The sequence below is a fragment of the Ixodes scapularis genome, unplaced genomic scaffold (genome assembly GCF_016920785.2).
Source record: "Ixodes scapularis isolate PalLabHiFi unplaced genomic scaffold, ASM1692078v2 PGA_scaffold0__279_contigs__length_252992795, whole genome shotgun sequence".
In the NCBI taxonomy this organism is placed as follows: Eukaryota; Metazoa; Arthropoda; class Arachnida; order Ixodida; family Ixodidae; genus Ixodes; species Ixodes scapularis.
Genome location: NW_024609835.1, coordinates 57,725,112 through 57,744,537, shown reverse-complemented (window position 1 = coordinate 57,744,537; position 19,426 = coordinate 57,725,112). Strand labels below are relative to the sequence as shown.

The window sequence follows — 19,426 nt, the reverse complement described above, 5'->3', positions numbered from 1 at the left end:
GCACATCGTACATGCTTCAATATTCCTACTTTTGTGCCTTTCTCCCATAGAATTGTGTGTAAAGCCTGATGTCAAGCAATGGCCGCCGGTGGCGACACCGACGGGCTCCCGATCCGCGATCCCGCCTACTGAAATAGATATCAGTGTTCGGATATTCTCGCCGAGTCGGCCGATAGCGCGAGCGGACACGTCACCCTCCTCTCCTCTGTCGGCTTCTGATTGGTCGAACGTACCGCAACGCTTAGGAAAGTTGAGCGAGTCTCTACTCGCTTGCGTCGCGCTGCCGAGCGTTGCGGGAAGGTGGGTGCGTGTCGCACCGCAAGCAACCGCTCCTGGCCGCAAGGACTCCGCAACGCATTCAAACGCGTTCAAACGCGAATGTGCGTATGGACCTTTGGATGCGGGAATGTCAAGCGCGTTGCGCTGAGCAGAGTAGTCGGAAACTCGCAGCGGCAAGAGAACCGCAGAGCACCGGCTATCATGCGTGATAATCCATGCGTCGTGGTAAGGGAGCGTCAGCTTTTAAGGTGACGTGCCTTTCTCAGGGTGGTGGTGGCAGCGGCGGAGGTTTTGGAGCGGACAATGGTAGGCGCCTGATCCCTTGGATAATGGCCTTTCCTGCATTGGTACCCAACAGCTGAGTGAGCCGAGCAGACATGAGTTGTTCAGCTACATCCTCGAACTTGTTGAGATTTCCATGAGCGTATAGGTCCGGCAGCCAGGTGTGCTTGGGAAGTAGTAATTGCAGCCGTAGAACATATTTGAGGAGAGGAGGGCGGGAAAGAGCTGTCTGGAAAGAACTCGTCGTAGAAAGGGAATGATATGGGCGCCTTCTTTCTTGACCCTACTTAGCCATGTCCCGGCTCTGCCATCCTCGTCTATGAATAGTCCGAGAATGCGCACAGCTCGCTTTCGCCTGAAAGTGGCATTGTTAAATGTCAAGTTGTAAAGGGAGCACATTTTGTCGGAAAGGTTTTGGGGGCCAGAGAAGTACCACGACGTATTCAGTCTTCTCCGGAGAAGCGGTCATACCAACGTCTTCTAGAAACGACTGAACAGCGTTGAGGCCACGTTATAGCATATGTTCTTGCTCCGCGACGCTGCCTGTCGTGGACCAGAGGGTTATGCAATCTGCATAGATGGCAAAGCGCAGATTCGGAAATAGAGGTGAGACGCGCGGTGAGAGGCCAGCCATAACCATGTTAAAAAGGTCGGTGAGAGCACTGCCCCTTGCGGCACCCCGATACGGTTGATGGTTTCGGATCCGACACTGCTCCCGATTTTTACCTGACACTTCGATCTTTAAGAAAATTCCTGGTAAAGTTGAGAGCATGGACGCGTGGACGCCAATCAGCTTGGCACTCTCAATGACCGATGGGTGCGGCACCGAGCCGAATGCTTTCTGGGCATCCACGGCAACGATGGTCTTGGGTTGTATTGAGGAGGGGTCTGCTAGAACTTTGTCATGGAGCATCAGAAAGTTGTCCTGGGTGCTGAGGTCTGATCGGAACCGTGTCTGGCAGTGATACAGGCAGTCCTTCTTGTCGAGGTGCCATTGTATCCTGGCAAGGGCTATCCGCTCCATCAGCTTGCATATGTTACTGGTCAGCGAGATACGACGAAGGTTCCCGATCGTCGTGGTTGGCTTGCCTGCAGCTTTGGGATGGGAAGGACTAGCGACGTTTTTAGTTGCCTGGCAACCAGCCGGGTTCCCACACCTATTTCAGTCATTCAAGTATCTTGAGCTTGTACTCCTTTGGTAAATTGCGAAGCTAAGCTTGGAGTCACGCCGTCCGGACCCGGCAAGCTCCTCATGTTAGAGTGATCGAGTGCGTCCTGCAGCTCTGCCAGCGTTAACGGAGCGTCAGATGTATGGGCTCTGTCTACTGAAACTTCTGCGGAGTAGCGAGTCGTGTCCAGGGACTTGGATTGTGGAAAGAAAATGTTAGCCGCCCCCTGTGCAAACTCGGCGTCAGATTTGTTCTGGCGTAGCGCCACTGTCTGCCCAGCCTTTCAACCTTTCTATTTCACCTTCCAACTTCTGAAAAAATTCAAGACCATGGAAAGATGCACCCGGCCGTTGAACGGGTTGCAAAGGTCGTGCCATTGATCTTGTGAGAATGCCTGGCAGTATTTTTTCGCTTTCGCGGTGGCGGTGTCAAGCCGGTACCGATTGAGTGCCGTGAGATGAGGCTCCCAAAGATTGAGGAGGTGGATGTCTGGGTCGGGTTTTTCAGGGTCTGTTTGTGTGGTTGTGGGGGCCTGGTGTTTTTTCGCCTTGAGCAGTGCGAGCGCAAAATCTGGTGATCTAGCCGTGTTGGGGTCGTCCCACGTATCGGGGTCGTCCCACTCATTCAGTAGCTTACGGCAGCGATTCCATCTAACAATACTGGAAACCAGTTTGAAAAGGGTGGGCCACAGTGCATTGCTGAGCGTGATAAAGATAGGCAAGTGGTCACTGCCCATGGGGTCGTTGAATAGGGTCCAGCGTGACAAAACGCCCAAATGAGGTCAGGCCTGTAATCATTCTGACACCTGCCCTGGCCGTACCTGGTCGGAAAGTCCGGGTCATTGAGGAGCTGCAGTTTGCAAATCTGCGCCTCGTGGAAGAGAGCTTCTTCCCGGAGGTTACATGTGCCGTATCCCCATGCCAGGGATTGGGCATTAAAGTACCCTCGAATGAGGATGATGTCCTTGGGATAATTTTGGCGTGGGTGGTACATCCAGCCCCTGTCTGGACGCGTACCACGAGGTAGCTGTGGGCAGTAGTAGGCCGAGACAACCACGTACTTGCGTATGCGAAGCTGGGTTCGGACCGCCACGATCTCCCGTCCGGCTGTGCACCTGGTTGTTATGTCGATTTCTGCTTGTGGCAGGGAGCGATCTATGTAGATGGCACCGGGTCCGGCGTAAGCAGGAACGGAGTTGGTGGCGCGGGTGGGCTTGTGGGGTATGGACGGGTTCACGGGGTGTTCGTAGCCTGGTAGGCCCACAGACGTGCCGTTAACCTCTTCAAGAAGCATGGCTATGGGTCTACCTGGTGTCTGAAAATGATGGGTGAGTACACTCTTTTTGTTAGCAAGCGTGGGACAGTCCCACTGTAGAATGCATGGCGTGCTCGCCGAGGCCTCCGGACATGCTGCGATACTGTTCGTACAGTTAATAATTCTGTGTCCAGCGGAGGGGATGGGGGCGGGGGCTTGGGGGGGGGGGGGGGGGGGGGGGAGTTCTGAGGTGGAGATGATTAATATGTATTTCAGCTCAGCCAGGGATTCTTGAAACGAGGGCTGTCAGGGCTGCACTGATATCGGCCTGGATCGCTTCATGAAGCGTTTAATCCAGTCCTGTTGGAGACGGCGATGGTTGTGTCTTCATAGGTCGACCGCTGTTGATGTTTTTCCGCAACGACGACACCAAGTCCTCTGCGTGAACGGTTGTAGACGTTGCCCCGCCCAGAGGGCAGGGGCGGGAGCTCCGCTGCCCCACCGAATTGTGACTGTGATGATTAAGTGTCTTACAGTTGTCGGGCAGCACTAGCATTGCTCTGTGGGGTTCGGCTTGCGTCAGATGTTCCCTTCATTTGTGGTTTAGCCTCGGGCAGACTTGAGAACAGTTCTTTGACCAGTGGAGTGAAGGTGTGATGAAGGATCCTTCCCGTCACTACACGCTTTTGTTGGAAGTCATTCAGCACCTCCGTGGAATTCTCCGAGTGACCGTACATGCACCGCGCTGGTTTCGCGTCCCCTCTCGGAAAAGCCGAGAAGAGAGGAGGAGCAACAACGTGCGTCTGAGGCTAACTGTGAGGGAGATGGCCGCGATCGTTTGGAGAGACCGGGAGCCGAGGCTGGTTGGAGTCGGGGGAAGTATGCAGAGGGTTGGGTGAGGCCGACTAGTTATTTTGCAGGGTAGGCTGGTTATTTCCATGGGATGCCTGCTGCTGTCGCAATTCCCGCCTCGGCTTCTCTCAGACGCGTCTGAGGTGGACCCGTTTGTGTAAGGACGTCTGTCTTCCCTCCGGAGTTTCTGGTGGAGCAGCGTGTGGTAGAGCAGGTGGCCAACTTACTGCTTCCATCCGTCGCATATCGATGTCGCCAAAAGGAAGTTCGCTCAGTGCAGGCCAAAATGTCTTGCGGGAGGATGATTCCGGCTAACCAAAGGGCTCGATATGCCGACCTCCAGTCATCGCTCCCTGCAACTGGGACCGCTCACTGGGTGACGGCACGGATCGGCTGCGCATCTCCCGTCTGGGCATCCCGCTATGTCCTCGGCTGCACCGCACTGCATGAGTTGCTGACTGTGGCCACAGTTTGACTATGATGGGTGTCCCCGAGTGTCTATACCGCCAGGAATCCAGGTGTCCCCGCGTTTCGAGAAGGATCTCTCTCCTCGCCGCCGCGACACAGGTGCACCCCGGCATGGAGTGTCGGTGGTGAGTTTGTTCCACACGGAGAGCTCTGCGCTCTGCCTCGGTGGTTTGTGACCTCTGGTTTTCTCGCTTCGGCTGGCATGGAGCGCACGCGCGAAGACAGGTCTGCCCCTACAAGGGTTGTTTTCTGCTTGTGGCGGTTCCGATATTGATGTTGATAAGAGCGCGAGTTCCTCCATGGAGGTCTGCCGGTCGTGATGGCGATCCATGTGAACCTTGGGTTTTTGGTTTTTAGCCGAATAAACCCTTTACCACCACGGGCCCAGGGTCACGTGGTCTGTCATATTTAATCCTTCAAAAAAAAAACAAAAAAACGAGATTGATGATTTTTTTCTTACGGGCGATGTTCAGGATGGTCCCTTATGCTTTTACCTTAGTCCAAATCACCTGTTGGGAGTGTTCGCCGGCCATGCCATGCACTGTTCCCACAAACACGTTTGTTGGTGCAGCTGGAAAGAAGCGCACCGGAATTCGAACCAGGTTGCGGTTGAGGAGAAGCCCGTCTCTTGTTTCAATGTAGGGTGCGTCAACCGCTAGGATGTTTTTGGAGTGATGTAGACGGATGTTTGTGACGGCCGTTTTGCTGAAAGTGCTTCTGATTTTTTTTAGAAGTATTGCTCCGTTGTGTTGTTTCGAATGGCCGACGTTCTAGCGAGGGGTGAAGAAGAACGGTGTAGAGTTTTTCAACTTGGTCTGTTGGCATTTTGAGTTTTCTATCCGATCGGTATGTGAGCAGCGTGAAGCCATTCTGGGTGAGCAACTCGGCAGGCGCAACCCTGCGTAGTCGGCGCTCACCTGGCGGAACATGACTGGCTGGTGCTGGTCTTCCGACGTTAGGCCCGCCGTCGGGATTGTCCTGCCCAAGGCATTCGAAGCTGTTCGATGTCACCACGATAACTCCCGTTGTTTCGGCGTTGTTGGTGCTTAACTCAAGTGCCTCGTTCGTCAGACCCTCGGCGGGCATGGGGATGGCGCGCGGGACGAGGGAAACCTCTCGCCGAGTCGAGGACGTTCATGGCGAGTCCGGGGCAAGGGTTGGGGGGTGAGGGGGGAGCCGCAACAGGAGCGTGTTCTTTCTCTCCGTCTTCCGAAATGGGTGACGTCGACAAGTTGGGGGAGGGGAGAGGGGCGTTGGTGTGGCCTCCCTTCAGGCATCCCGGAAGGCCGGCAATGGTCCCGGTTTGAATCTCGCCGACCTGTAGGGCCGTCTTGACCGCTGGCTCTCCCGAGTCAAACCTTTCAATGACGGGATGCTGACGATTGGTTGTCTTGAGCACGGTGGACTCTCTTGAACCGTTCCGTCTCACATCCATGGGAGTCGCTCAGCGTGGGCACTTCGAGCACATGGAGGTCAGGGGTGAAGTCGCCTTGGGCTCCCTGGAGCATCACGTCGATGAGGGGACATGTTGGATTTGGCCGACGTCTTGAGTTTCTTTCCTATAACTTATCGAGGTTTCTAATCCTCGAGTGGATCTTACAAATTATCTTGTGTGTTTTCTACGTGTTTGTGCTTTGTTTTGTGCGAACTGATTGATAGAAAACGTTCAGAGAGTTTGTCGAAAGAAATAAAAGGACGGGAGCTCACGTGGGGATGGTCGAGCCAAGCTGGCCCTCTGGCGGCCTCCGTTGTCAGAGGACAAGAATTCGGCACACACCAGCCTTCATGCTTGGCAGCTGCTGGACACGTCAGCACGCAGGCTGCATTGTTAACCAAGGCTCAAGTGGTTTGAAGGGATAGTATAACCGACTTCGGGCGACGTGAGAGCTTCCCCTGTGGTGCGACGGATGATGAGACAGGGTAGCCGTTCTGCCACCGCGATGTCCTTGTGTACTACGCGAATAACTACGCGAATAACTGTCCCGGAAGGGCGCGGCTTCAGCGCTATTTTGACGGAGCTTTTTTCTTTTAATACGCGCATGAAATGACCAAACGAATGTGATATTCGTGATAGCTGAAGTCTAACTAACTAAGCTTGTGTTTTTTTGTTTTTATATTTAAAGTTGTTTCAGCTTTCCTTTGATGGCGGACCCAAGAATGCGAGCTACGTGAGCACGGCGCCAACGCAAAGCGGCGGAGGCGGCGAGACCTGCACGACGGCGATACTGCTTCGCTGGCGAATTTCAGAGAACGGTCCGGGACAATCCCTTCGGAGACACGTGCGACCTTTGCGACCGGTTTTGGCTTCTGAGAGACCCGACGCCTGCGCATTTCAAGCACGTCTTCATTCTGGTTCAATAGTGTCTAAAGCGGCGGTCGTAAAGCACATCGACTAGATGAAAATTTCCTGAAGCACATCTTTCAATCATGCAGCAGCTGCCACTCTCAACCGCAGCACACTTTGTGTGATCGTTTGCATTTTGTTAGCAGTTGAAAACAATCTACAATCGAAGCGATGTATCTTGGAAGGTCGCTCATGTTTTATGCCTTAGCCAATTCTTTTTGTTTCACCCAGTTATCGACCCTGATGACGTGTTCGAATTTTTAAAACTGAACGGCGTGATAGGCCGGCTGAGAGTGACAGTGTCTTGATTAAAATAAGTTGAAGCTTGCATCAGTCTTCATAATTTTATAATGCAAAGAATGAAGTTAAAATATAGAGAAGAAAGAAGAGATATTAAGTGCATAAAATATTTCATGGAGCTGTCAAAGTCATATGAAAAAAGAAGAAGAAAAAAAAAACGACAGTTCCAGACATTTCGGCATTGATCGACTTTGTATGAAATACCATAGGCAAAAAAAAGCAAAAAAAAAACACGCACACACACAAAAAAACACACACATATATGCCGCCCTTATTGAAATTACGCGTCAGTCATATGCTGGAACCCGACGTTCAGAATTTGAGTGCCTAAACTAAACAAAATATATTTCATAGCATTCTTAGTATTTTGTACCATATCGATTGACAATCTTAAAGGGTGGAAATAACTTTAGAACCCAAGTTTTTTTTTTTTTAATTCGAATTATGTTGTTAATAAATCTATTATATTTTATTTCTGTAGCCACTAAAATAAAACGTAAGAAGAAGAAAACAAAACGGCTAAAGAAATTTACAGCGTCTAACAAAATGCAAGGCTCCTTCCTTTTCAAAATCTCAAGGTCTCGCTTTGCCTTTCCGTCGCCTTGACAAATTATTACCGTTTCAAGGGTTCAGGAATGCAAGTTCGATATAGGCTAAGTAATCTACTGTAAGGTAGCTCATCCTTGATCATATGCTCTGCATGACAATAGTATCAGTGAAAAAAAATAATTAAAAATCTACGTGCAGGATTGTTCACTTCTAAACAGAGTTACTCAGGTATTGGGAATCGCAAAGGCTAGTTGCGTTTTAAGAACAATTTCCAAAGTATCATATGACTTTTATTAACCCCGTCAGCTAATGGGTCGCTGAGAGAGAACCTAATTTGGTTGACAAAATACTTGAATAGTACCTTGTTCTTTTCATACTTGCTATTTTTAATGAATTAACAGGATTATACTAACATTGCGAATCTTAGTGAACGCGCAGTCGTCTGAATCTACTTTTGTTACAGGCTTTATTGTGCAAAACAAAATTCTTCTAGCCTGCGTTTAGTACGCGCACGGTGTATATATTCACTCTCCTCAATATGCCGAGTTTTGCGCAGATTTAGCGGGGTGGGCTTTATGTTTTCTGTCAAAGAAAATGATCAAAATTATAATGCGAGTTCGCTTTGTGCTTATGTTTATCATCACGGCACTCCGCGGCGGCCAGGTAGTGTGCCGCGCTATATTACGAAACGAGACGTAGGTTCAATTTTACTGTCTGCTTAATGACTAATGCTAGCGGAGCGACCCGAGCGGATTTCCTCAATACCGCATGAGCACATACGTGTTCTTTCGTTGCCATTCGGTGAGTTTAGAAAGGTTTGCTAAAAAGGTGCGTGCAACAAGTCATCTTTAGCAATATTTGTTGGCTATAGCTTTACCGGAACAACGGGCTTAGTATGCTCCCGAACTCACTAGCAGACGGACGCGCCACTTTGGCAAACATTTGAGATACGTCAAACGATTGCCAAAGTGACAGAAATTACAATGTCAGAAAATGCACACAGTGAGCATGCTTTACAAATCAGAGCCATAAAGATGCATTGTGGGGCATGAAAACACGCGCGCGCACACACACACGAGCACACTCGCATGCACGCACACACACAGACACACACACGCACACTCCCACGTAAATGTCAACGCAGACGAGCAGGCAAACGGGAACGCACGCACATACAAACTCGCACGGGCATACACACACACACACACACGCAAACGAAGACATGCACACACGCAAACGCAGACACAGACGCGCATGCCCACACACACAGACACACATACGCACATATATACGCATACTCATCAGTGTTGGACAAAATACTCAAGAAAAGTATTTAAGTTAAGTTACTAAATACCTGCTGCATAAAGTATTTAAAATACTACTCAAGTTACTTTCACTGTGAAGTATCTTGAGTAGAGTACAAGTAATTAGAAAATTTATAAACACGCAACACACACACACACAAAAAAGAAACATTGTAGGGCTATTTTATGGAGTCCAACCGTAAGGAGCAGAATATCACTGGTACATGTTACAACACGTTTCTCAGGTAAAAAAGGTTGTTTTAGCTTGTTGCAACTTTCACAACCTATAAGGGGCGCGCTGGTGTCTAACAAAATGACTGTCATCTGGATAATCGTCGTAGAACAGCAGCAAGAGGCAGGATCTGCGACTCGTAATTAATTATAGTTTTGCTTTATACGAGCAGTATTAGAGCCTTGCCTTATTTTTCCAGCCAGGAAGGTGACGGCAGTCACCTTTCTTGTGAAGGCGATCACCGAGGACCTAGGCAGCGCGATCCCAATTCCCTATATGGGGAGTTCACTATAAACGAGCTTGGGATATGGAAATGAGTCAACGGATAGCCAAGAGAGCCCACATAATAGCCAAGGCACTGGTCGCACCTTTTTTCATGTAGGTTGCGTTCAGAAAGGCACTCAACTTTGGGAGACGATTTGTTGCATTTTGAGAGGTCATCCTGCTCGTAGGTATAACCACGAGCAGGATGACCTCTTAAAATGCAACAACTGCAGCAGGACAGGAAACTATAGTTTGCTGTCCTGTTCTATGATTATCAATGTTCGCTTACAGACAATCAGTGTCGGCGAGAGCTAGAAGCGCCGGACTGACGACAAAAAGAAAAAAAGAAAAGAAGCCTCAGCGTTTTGCCGTAGCGGAATCAAGTATACAACAAGTAAAAAAAGTGTCTTCTTTTTGTGTTTACTTCTTATTTCCTTATATATGTTATTTTCTTGAAACTGAAGTCTGCATTGATGTCGTGGGTCGTTTCCCGTTCTGGGTTGCGCCTCAGTGTAACAATCAGTACTTCCTTAAGAGCACCTCTTTTGTTTCAAGATTTTTTGAGGAAAACTCTAGGGAAAAAAAATGCTCAGAATACGAGGGAGAAAACCTTCATCGTGCGAACTTTGGGGTGAAATATGACTCACAATAGGCACGAATGCGATGCTTTCACGAGCTTAATCTAAGTTATCGGAGCTTATCGGAGCTGGCAACAGGATTTGGTTGCTCGAAAGAATGTTGAAGTTTGCTCTAGCCACGCCCACGCCACTTGATACCGAAAAACTCTGGAAATGGCGGAATGTCAAAAATGTATTTGAAAAAATGAGTACAAGATACTCAAAGTGTACTTAAACTACAGTATCAAATACTCTCGACCAAACGTATTTGCAAGATACTTTAAAAAGTGTTTGAAATACAGTATCTTGAGTTAAGTATTTGAGATAGGCACAAGTCTGATACACATATACGGCACATACACGCACACACAAATGCACGCATGCACACGGGCAAACAAACAGATACATTCGTACACCAGGGGCAGATATAGGGGGGAGGGGTGGGGGGGGCGAGGGGGGGAGGGGCGGGGGGGAGGCGACCGCTCTTTCCCTTTAAGCCCCCAAAGGTAAACTTTTTTAAATGAAACAACTGATATACACCAGCTAAACGTTTAGTTTTTGGTGAAATAGACAATATTGGGTCAAGAAAATAGATCTGGGCCAAGTCTTGGCCGTAACGTCATATCTGAGCAGACTCACCCATCCAGCCGAGTCCACCCCCCCCCCCCCCCCCCCCCCCACAAGCCTGACCCATAAATCCGCCCCTCACAAACACGAGCAGATGCACACAACACACACGCGTAAAACGTAATGCATAGTAGCATTTGCTTTTAGGATGGTTGGCGGCATGTCCCAGTTTTCTTATTCAGGGCATGCTCGTAATCCTGCATTTGTGTTGAAGGGGGAGCAAGGGGTGGACCTTTTAATGAAACACGATTTATTTTGTCAAAAATACATTGTTTGAGAGTGAAGGTCAGATACTAAACTCAATTTTGGGGTACAGGCAACTACGTATACAAGTTGTTTGATTTAATTACAAAACCGTGTTGCGGGATTTATCAGTCGGGAATTGAAAGATTCCGGAATCATTCTCCACTTTCGCGACCCCGGAATGGAATGGGAATGGAATGGCGGGAACGCTGGGGGGAATGGAGTGGAAATGGAATGGCCTCGGTTCTTATGTGAGCTGCGTCGATTTCTAACTAGGGCCTATACGGGCTGTTGGCGCAATTCGCTAGCGCATGGTAAGTGGCTCTTAAAACAACATCATTGCACTGAAGGTGACTGACACATTCAATGCCTCACTGGCTTAAGCTCCTTCGAGGATGCAAAAATAAGTATATTTCACGTCTATGTAGGGCCCAAATTGGTGTCGGCGAGTCAGCGTAAAGGCGTACACTTGTATACTTGGTTTTACCTTGCGATGGACCTCAAAAGACGCTACCAGCCACCGGAGTCAGTTAATAGCTCAGAGGGCGTCACGTGTCCTTCCGGTGGGGCGGAGTGACCTGGAGAGCGCGAATTCACGAGACAAGCTACGAACTACGGATTGGCCCATGTAGCTTGTAGCGTCCATCGCGGTACGTCGTAAAGCGAAACTGAGTATTACTGACGAGGGCGAGAAGCTAAAGAGCAATTCTTTGTGTGCACGCGTGTGTGTGTGTGTATGTTATGTTCTTGCTTCCAAGCAATATTCCACAATGAAGGATAAAGAAAATATAAACGTAAAAATCAAATCAAAAAGCTTACGGCTGTCGGCGCGTTTGTTCCGCGGAGGCGAAATCTGGAGGCACCAAGAGGCGAAGCCGCGACGAGCGCGACACTGCGGCGCCGGTCGCCGGAACGAAAGTCGCAGGGAGCCCCGCACGCTTCTTGAAGTAATTTTGTGTGGGTGTGTGTTTCTGTATGCGTGTGCGTGCGTGTCTGTGTGTGTATATATATGTGTGTGTGTGCGTTTTTTAGAAACAGCAAGTCAACTGTTGTATTTTTTTGTCTTTTGTTTTACTCGTCTTTCGACGGGCCTTTGCTGTCTTTCTCCTCTTCAACTCAGTCGTTCGAGCAAGTCGTTCGGGTGTGGGGTGTGGGTGCCGTTTTGATCTTGATAAGCATCGCACCGGCGTATGGCCGAGTATCAGTACTGCGTGATATCCGTTCAAGACCCACGCTGCACCGGATATTTTCATCTAGAGTGGGTAACACTGCTGCCATACTCTGCCAGACTAAACTCCTGCGGTCTAACCACTTTTCGACTGATTTGTTTTTTGTGGCTAGTTTGAGAGTATGGGGCGTGCTACCATCCCGCTGTCACTGTGCGTGCTGGCTGGTTGACTTCACATGTGAGTGCTCTACTTTGGTACTATTTCCAAGCGCCCGTACAACCACGTAATTTTCATTCAATGGTGTTTGCGTTAAAAATTCAAGATTACAAAACGAAAGAGGATAAAGATTTGTTTTGCTGTCCTTGTTTCAGCAGCACGGCTTCTGATGACCTTTTTTTAGTGCAGATGATGCCGTAGTTAACTAACCTTTTCTTTTCTAAAATTTAAAATTATGGGGGTAATTTATTTAAAGCACATGTCTTGGACCGAACTTGTTGACTATTTAATTTCTAAACTTGCCCGTATAACTGGCATGTTACATAGGCATCGTCATGTTCTTCCTGTGGGAGTTAAGCTGATTTTATATAACTGGTTATTTTTATCTCACCTGAACTACTGTCATCTAGTCTGAGGTACTACCACAAAACCTAATCTGCAAAAACTATTTTTACTGCAGGAAAGGGTGCTAAGGATCATATGCAACTTGCCAAATAATTTTCATACTAACGAAATTTATGTTGGCTGGTTGTTCTAAATGTATTTCGATACCATGATTTTAGACTGTGTGTAAGATATGAAGAGGAATATCGAGATATAAACAGCTTTTTGATACGCTTAGCATCCGTCAGAAATAAACCTATGGTATATTCCACTCGCCATTCCGATTTCTGGGTAGTAGATGCCTATAGTTACACTAACTATGGATTACAGATGATTAAAAAAACCACTGCCAACGTTTATGAACAAAATGATCTGGTCTATCTTCGATATAGAATCCTGTAGCATGTGTAATATTATGAGATATTTTCTATCAAAGTAATTATTTGTCTACACTCATTCTTTCGTAGGTGTTTTTTTGTTTGCTATTTGTTCTGATATTATGAGATATTTTTCTATAAAAGTAATTATGTTATTACACTGATTCCCTCGTGGGTGCTTTTTGTTTGCTCTTTGCTTTTATTAGTTTTTGCTTTATATAATTTATTTTATATGCTTTTGCAGCCGCTGTATACCTGTAAGGGGGCTGAGGACCAGTCAAGCTGCCTAGACAACTTTTTTTCCTTAGCTCCCACCATATGTTATGTATATTGTAAATAAAAGCGATTATTATTATTAATGATTATTATTATATTCTTAACCACTAAAAACCTTAACCTTTTTTTTTTTTTTTTTTTTTAAGAACCGGTTTACACTGGTTCGCCCTTGGCGGAACTGTTAACCGAACCGTTATTTCAAAAGAATCACTGAACCAGAACCGATCTGGAACAAAATTCAATGCGACTAAACCAGAATCGAACAGGAAAAATAATAAGTTCGACTCCCTACTTTTAACCCTGCCGATCTTATATAGTGTTTGCGTGGAACAGAAATAAAGAATTTGATTGAATATGTTAGGATATTGCAAGAATCGTACAGCAACCGTAAAAGTGTGCATTTTAAGGCAGGTTCTATCATATGCTGCTACACTCCTCTGTCCTAGCGCCGTACATCGATCGTACTTTTTCAGCGGTTTTTTGTTCTTGCCGCACTGCGTGGAGATTGGGGGCAGGTATACGCGGCGTCGCTTCTAAAGGCTCTGTTATACTCCGACGTGGAGCGTAGCAAACCCGGTGTAGCGTAGTGCACGCGGATTCTGATTGGTCGTAGATATCGAGTTCCTGCTCGCCGGCCAATGAGAGGCTCGCGTTCTGCGCCCCGCTGCGTTCGCTGCGCTCAACGTCGAAGTATAACAGAACCTTTACAGCGGACCAGCGGTGTTGTATAGTGCAAGTATTCGAAGCAGAAAGCAAGTTAGATTCTTTTTGCGGCACGCAGGAACCAGACACTTTTAAGGCTTTATCAAAGAAACAACACGCTAACCATCTACCTGTAGAGGGTACACGGTCCGTTTGCGAAGAAAATAGGTGGTTTACATTTTTGCCGTCTCTTGCGACTCAGAAACCTTTTACGCTTGACCGCACGATCGATTTCTGCGGTGACACCAAGTGTCACGAAGCGCTTGTGCGACCATCCTTCGACTCAGTAAAATGAATGATTTGAGTAAACTTTTGCATACTTTTGCAGTTGCGCCCACATTTGATAACGTTAGCAACTTTATGTTTCTTTTTTCCAGTAACACATTGTGGCAGACAATTTCCATTTTTTTTCCACATTAAGAAATTAAAGGAATCGAATGGTGAAGTTCAGCCATTCAGGCAGTGGAATTGGGCCCAGTGTTTTCATTCCGAGAAGTTGAAAGGAATTGAATCTTTGGATGCTCTAATTCTCCGGAATGGAATTGGCATGGAATGGGGGTGCCCATTCCGCAACACTGACACAAACAAATTTAGTAAAAAAACAGCCGTGAAATTTGCTTACACTAACGTGGTATCTGAACCTGAGTTACGCGACGAGGGAGACATAATATAAAAGGATAATCGTGACGACAAGAAAGATATTTACGTACAACTTCTTAACTACCTTTCTAATTTGTAAAAATAGACACATGATTCTACCTATAATCTTTCTGAGCGTCATCTAGAACCACTAAATATTTGCATGATTTGAAGCACGTGCTAAGCGCGGGCGCGCGTTGAAGTTTCCACACGTGCAACAGGTTCAAAGCTGGCTCTCCGAAAACGCGTATATGATAATCTTTTCATCCGCCTTTCCGACCGCCAGCGTTGCGCCTGTTACACGCGTGCAAACTAACGACCTGCTTCAAAATCCCTCTAGAATTGACTTCGTTCGCCAAAATACTTGCAATTTCAACGAAAAATACTTTTCAAGACTTCATTATTGGCCAAGCTGATCACAAGCATGACTGAAGCATTAATCTCCAGTGCATAAAAAAGTCTGTTTCCACTACCTTTTCCCGAATTCCTTGCCGTTTTCATTTTAGCTCCGTTGTTGTCTATTTTAGTCACGCGGCGAAACTACAGCACGCCGAATCTAGAGTGAGAAAAAAAAGGCAGCACTAAAACCGGCGGCGCCACCCAGCGGAGAAGACGGTTAAGGAAAGCAGGGGGAAACAAACTGCCTATTTAAGTGTGCAGCGAACACGGACATGGCCTGGCGACCGAGATGTGAGACGGAAGAAAGGGAGATTAAATACACGAGGTTGACGTTGCCAATACAAGGGGTAAAAGGACGCACCACTTCGATGAGTTGGGACAGCTTGAGCTTAATCTTGACCGTGAGTGGATCGGTGTCGTTGACCACGGGTCGGACGAGCTTGTTGTAGCGCGAGATGAGGTCGTCGTAGAGCCGCTTGGCGTCCGGGCTGCCCCTCGCCCCTGCGCGCCACACACACACAGACACGGATTGTCACGAGCATGAACAAAGTAGGAAAGAGCAATTTTTGCTGAGTTCGTAGAACTGGGTAAAAATTTGAATGTTGGTGAGTAGAATACGAAAGCGAAAAAGGGGCATAGAGGACAATGCGCCGAGAAACTGAGAGAGAGGAGGAGACGAGAGGGCTCTAGGACGTCAGAATGCCGAGCTCTGATTGGTTTGGTTAGTGGGTAGACCTAACGCTAGCGGTTTTTCGTTTCCTTGCATGAAGCCGCCTTCCGTTTGCATCGGTCGTGTGGAACTCCATTGGAGTGAGCGAATCGTCTAGTATTGGGCGTATCCAAAGTAAATTTATAACTGTGTTTTATGATCGTTATTTACAATCCAGAATATGTCATGCATACAACAAAATTTGGAATCTGATTGGCTTAAAACCTTTGTGTACTAGACGGATGATTCGAAATTTTATGTTCTTGCACGAGGTTGTAAATGGTTGTCTAGACTCAAAGGCGCTACTGAACTGGGTATGTTTCCGAGTTCCTCAGAGGGTAAGGCGTGTTTACTCCTTATTTTATCCTTTTACTTCGCTCAAAACTGATCCCATGACTCGTTTGCAATTGGTTTTCAACAGATTTGGATCTAGCCCAAGTAATCTTGGTATTGATATTTTTGGATCGGACGGAAACTTTCGAAAGGGCATTGATGTTTTCTTTCATCCTGATATGTAGAGCTTTGTTTTGTGGATTGGATGGGGTACTTTTCAGTGCACAAATAAAAAGGCCTAGGGCAGTTTGTGCCGCACTCAAAGTAAAGTAAATTTATGTCCTCTTTTATTTTCGAGATCTCTAGAGACATTAAAAAAAAAAAACTTAGGAGTTGACAGTTACATGTGTGAAAAATATCGGGCGATTGTGAGGAAAGAAGACGAGTGGACAGGGTGAGATAGACCCTATTTTACGCCGATCTTGCACTGTACTTTCGTGTTTTTTTTGTTTTTTGTTCCGCCAGTCTCGGGTTTGACTATGTGTTTAATTTGTAAACTTCAACCAGCTGGCCTGCGCCGTCTCTGTTGCGCCAAGAACCTTAGTTTATTGTACACGCGTAGAATATGCATATAGCATATTTATACTACTGGGAAGCCGATTTTTGTTTTTTATATCTTTTAATATTTTTTCTAGAGATTTGTTGACTTACACACAATGGGGCATGAACGCAAGTTAATTTTTTTTCTTTTCTATCAAATGTTTAACTTGTTTCGGTTAGTGCGGAACCAAACCCGAACAAGAACCGAAAACCGGATCAAAACAGTTTTTTTTCATTGAACCAAAACAAAACCGAAACCATATTCGAACATTTAAACTCGAACCCGAGCGGGAACGAAACCGCTATGTCATGTGGCGGTTATCGGTTCATTGGAAACGGTTCGGCGTGATAAAATCAGAGCTACGATATTTTTTAGCGGGTGGTGGCGGGTGGCGCAGTGTTGCCATAATAGAAGGCAGCGATCAGAAAACAAATCAGAAATATATATATATATATATATATATATATATATATATATATATATATATATATATATATATATATATATATGTATATACATCGCCTCTTCGCGCAGCTCGACTTGTCGTCGTCGAGTCGGGTCAGAGGCGAACACACTCTTATACCTCTTTTTACCTTAAGATCCGGAGTAAAACAAGTCCGGCTCCTCGCGGAGCATTACTAATTTTCCTCAACAAGAGTGGTTGTTTGGGCGAGTTGTTTTGACATCTTATACAATCTTGTGACAACAAAGACGGGGCGCTGCCTAAATGATCGGCTTCGCGAGCACAATAACAACGTGCAAAAAAAGAACGGTGGCTTTCTTAACTTGCATTACAGGACATGCGGTTGTACCCCACTAATGGATGAATGCGTAAAAATTGGGAAATGCAAGTCCGCGGTAACACGCGAAATCATAGAAGCCGAGCACAATGATTATTTAAGAGACACGTGTGTTGCTATGCCGTCGATTGCATTATCGGAGAAGGAATTGTTTTTCCTGAGAACGAGATAGTGTTGTTTCCCAGTTATGCTCTGTGTTGGTGTTTTTCTTTTACTTTTGTCGTTTTGTTGTCATTGTGACGATGTTTGAGACTATATATACCGGAACACGTTTTCAATAAAATTCAGTTGAAAGTTGCGCCCTGTTGTGTCCTCTTCTCTGCTTTTGTCCTGGTCTTTGTTGCGCACCAAGATTGTATAATTTTCCTCTTCATGTTGATAATTAGGACTTATGTAGGTGGATTTTAAATTAGATATATATTATTTTATCAAGGCGTACACGCTCCAAACGCCAAAAGCATCGTTGCTTTTTCCGATGCTTTTAATATATTGGTGAGTTATGTTTCTCTTTAAAATTCATCGCATTCAACGCAGGGCTAAACCAGCTTCATACCTGCATGTATGTGCACTGTCGGGCACTGTTAGCGCGAAAACGACGTGGAAGCTTTCCTGCGTGGGAGATTAACGTGTCAAGTGAACGAAGGACATCTGGAAAACCAAGAAAGATGGCAAGAACTACACAGCTACACTGGATCAGTACCTTCATGTGAATGTAGACGATATGGGACATAGTCCGATTTGCAATCAATCAGTAGTGTCTAATTTCTTCTGCTCGTGCATACTTACGAAGATGTTTGTTCTGCGTTCAAAACATCACCAGAGCGCTCGTATCTTTGAAAATAGGGAGAAGCCAGAGAACAGGTGCCCGATAAAATCTGCCCCGCGTAAGATATAATAAAACTATACACCTTTCATAGCCCAAGTACTTTATCATCTACGTTTTTAATGTTTTTAACTGCTCCTAAAAAGGCACGACGGGGTCATCTTCATATAGTGGCAGGAATTACACATTAGCAATATATTAGCATCACCGAAATGCTGGAGAATCTTGAACACTGTCTAATTCCTTTCGATTGTCATTGTGCTTAGAATCGTCGATTGTTTTTACACGCCTGCGATGGAGCAGACGTTTATTTCTTGAATATAGCCAAGTTTAACATCGTTCACCGATTAATAAAAATATCGTCACTTGTGCAGATGGCGGCTAGAGATAAAGAGAAAGAAGAGGGTGGAAACGACGGAGTGGGGGGGGGGGGGGGGGGCACAGAGGCCTAAACGGGCACGAGAGGCTCGGACAGACTGACATTCGGTCGGAATCAGGAGGAGGCACGGCGCACTACCTCCCAAAGCCCGATCGAAAACAGTGAGAAAAAAAACAACAACATTTGTTTGCGCTTTGCGTTGTGCGACCTTCCTCGGGGACGAGCGAGGTGCGTCCTGATTGGGCTCGGTAATGCAATCGACCCACAGAATAAATCAATTACACTTTTACGATGATAATGAAGGTACATATTATTCGGTACGAGCCTAATGCCAAAATCGGTGCGCGTTATTCTCCGGCTAAGAGACAAAGGTCACGCGCGTTTTCCCATGGGGACGCACAGGAGCACCGCAAACATAGACTGATTGCTGTCTGCTTCAATTTGCGTCCCACAAATCGCCTAGGCTCTAGCGCCAGATGAATCTCTAGCGTACGTTATAATAACTATGACATCGGTGCGCGGGGCGCGTGAAGCCCCCTGGTGGTGCGTAATCATGACGGCCACAGTGCTGGGTTGGCTGGGATGGCTCGTATAGGGTCCGCAGCGGTTAGTCACGAGCATAGGTCGGCATTTTAAGCGGTCCTCACTCAAACTCACGATCACTATTTTTTCCTCAATCAGAACTCACGCCCCCTCACGATCACGATTTATTCAAAATAGGATCATCACCCGGACTCACCCTCACGGCTCAACGCAAAACCAAAACTCACTCGCCGTCATCATCACGGTCGTCACGCTCACAGATCATCACGGTCATCACGCTCACAGGTCATCACGAATCATCAGACTCACAGGTCATCACACTCAGAGTTCCTCACGGTCCTCACACTCACAG

General features: G+C 46.8%; 1 protein-coding gene across 1 annotated transcript in view; it reads right to left on the bottom strand.

The window, feature by feature from the left end:
* Positions 1-15,425, bottom strand: part of LOC8027997 (acetylcholine receptor subunit alpha-like) — a 67,788-nt gene extending 52,363 nt beyond the window's left edge. The window contains exon 1 of the mRNA XM_042292007.1: positions 15,308-15,425. The gene's annotated coding sequence lies outside the window, so the exon portion shown is untranslated. The remainder of the gene's footprint in view (positions 1-15,307) is intronic.
* Positions 15,426-19,426: the final 4,001 nt, after the last annotated feature.